Below are 2,841 nucleotides of genomic sequence, written 5' to 3' on the forward strand. Positions count from 1 at the left end.
CATGTCCGGGAAGCGTCGATGGCGGTGGAAAAGCTCCCGCAGGTCAATTCGCCCTCCAACAGGGTGTTGGGAAGAGGTCTCCTGACGCTCCCGATCCCAGAAGCGCTGCGGCGGTTGAATGATGGAGAAATTCGCGATTCTAGATGTATTTCAAGGGTTTCCTCGCGGAGGAGTAAATATAGGCCAAAGGAGGCCGTCAGGAGAGGTGGGACCCACCTAGGAGGCCTATGGGCGTGGCCATGAGCCAGGCCGCGCCGGGAGGTCGTCTGGGCAGGCCCTAGCCCCCCTCTGGCCCATCTTCGGTGATCTGGAAGCTTCCGTTACGCTGATTTTTATATATTTTCTCTAGATTTTTGGGGCTCCGGAAAATTGGGTAAAAGTCCCTGCAAAAAAGACATCAGTAGACAGAAACTCGCACTGGGTGCACTCAGTTAGTATGTTAGTCCAAATGTGTGTAAAAAGATATAAAAGTGTAGCTATAACAATGTCACCCAAAAGATCATGGAGCAAGCAGAAATTATAGATTCGTTTGGGACGTATCAACATCCCCAAGCTTAATTCCTGCTCGTCCTAGAGTAGGTAAATGATAACACAATAATTTATGTGGTGACACGCTAACACACATATAAGAACTTCAAAATAAAGCAAGTGAGATATGCAATTCAAGTTAAGACAATAACAAGCAAGAGTCTATATCTAGTATTGAGTTTAGCAAAGTAAGAACATAAAGGTGCAAGAGCTCTCGCTGTCCGTGACTCGAATGTCTCCGAATGGTGTTTGCGTGCAAGAAGTGGGATATGGGTTTAGAGCATAAAATATTATTTTTAATTTAGAACTCAATCTACTAAACCTCACACTTGGTCTCCTTCGGAATCTTATTTTGACTCACCCCCACACCACTAGTGAGGCACAAGTCAAAATGATCCTCTCGCTTTCGACTTTGAGCACTCATGCAATGGATGAGCGCAAGCAAGATATGTTGGCACTTACTATGGCAAATAGAATAATGATGGGGAAGGAAGATAAAAAGGGTGTGAAAGGCTCACATCAATGAGGACAACCATAGGCGAGAGAAAGCCAAATGATAGATATGATGTGAGCAGTAGGTATTGCAATGTAACAGATACACATATTAGCTAAGGTAAGCTCTCCAATGGAACTAGTGGCGGTGCATCCAACTTTCTTGCTCATGAAGACCTAGAGATCATTTGAGGAGGCTCGTCATTGGAATATACAAGCCAAGTTCTATAGTGTAAGGGTCCCCACATAGTTATGCATGAATGATAATCTCTATGGAGTACAAATATAGCAATGGAGTACGAGTGTGTATCTTTCAAAAGGAATAGTAGTGTTGGCCCCTTCTCTCTTTTTTTCTTTCTTTTTTATTTTTTATTTTTTTGTGGCCTCTTTGGCTCTTTCTTTTTTATCTCTCATTTGTCCTCTTTGGGATCTTTTCCTTTGTCCACTTTGGAATCTTTTCCTCACTTAAGGGCAACACTCTATGTTTTACAAGAATAAAAAGAAGATCATCACACTTTATAAGAAGTACTCAACCTAAAGACAAGTGAAAACTATCATGATGTATGCAAATGTATGCCTTTGCCAGTGTAGCAGGATGTGCAATGAAACTAGCTCATCATGTAGCAATAATAAGGGCAAGGCCCAACTAGCATGCGGCTCCTCGATCAAGCAAAAGCATGTATGACATGAAGATCAAGTCATGAGATGGTGGATGTTGCATGGCAATGTATCTCGGAAAGGCTATGGAAATGCCTTAATAGGTAGGTATGGTGGCTGTTTTGAGGAAAGATATGATGAGGCTTATGATGACATAGCGTATCATGCCAAGGGTTTGGATGCACCGGCGAAGTATGCACCAACTCTCAAGATGAGAAAGGGCAATGCACGGTACCAAAGAGGCTAGCAAAATATGGATGGTGGAAGTGCCAACAATCGAATACTCGCATTAGTCCAAAGAACTCATACACTTATTATCGGTAACTCTGTATCTAGTTAGGTAATTCACAGAGAGACAAGTACCCAAAGGAGGATTCTTTGGGGGTTTGGTTATCCTTGCGCATCCTCGACTCATGGTAACCTGAGGATACTCTATATATTCCAACCCCTTCAGAGGTTAGCGATCAATTTAGTAGCTAGAGTTCTCAACTAATTTTTAGTTTTTGAAAAACACACGGATTTCACAAAATACGACACCTATCACTAATAGGCTCAAGCTCTTGTCACCAATAGTCCAAACATCACTCAAATCAATACCTCAAAAATTGCAAGTTACTACTATACTTAAATAGCAACCTCAATGACCTTCTCATGCAAGACACACAACTTAGTGCAACGAGCCAACTCTCAAAACAAGATAAGCATGATACTCAAGAGATTTCCATAGGCAACCTAAATAAAAGTTCTTAAAAATATATAGCATGAAAAATAAGAGCTAAGCATGACGGTAGCTATGTAGAGATAGAGAACACACATAAAAGATAAGCAAGAAAACCTATGTTGTGTTCTAGACTGGAATGGAGTGTGTTTCTCTCCCAAACAAGGTAGGCTAGGTTCCGACTTGTTATGAATAGCAAGCAAAACTAAAACAAACTAAAAATTAAAGAGAGGGACGGTCCAAGCATAGCACATAACATATGAAGTGATACAAATATAGCATCGAGATGGACGAACTGATGATTGTTGATAGAGAAGGGGATGCACGGGGGCATCCCCAAGCTTAGACGCTTGAGTATCCTTGAATATTTCTTGGGGTTGCATGGGGGCATCCCCAAGCTTGAGCGCTTGACACTCCTGTATCTTCTTTCATCATCTCCCATCGCA

This window comes from Hordeum vulgare, chromosome 7H (assembly GCF_904849725.1).
Source record: "Hordeum vulgare subsp. vulgare chromosome 7H, MorexV3_pseudomolecules_assembly, whole genome shotgun sequence".
In the NCBI taxonomy this organism is placed as follows: Eukaryota; Viridiplantae; Streptophyta; class Magnoliopsida; order Poales; family Poaceae; genus Hordeum; species Hordeum vulgare.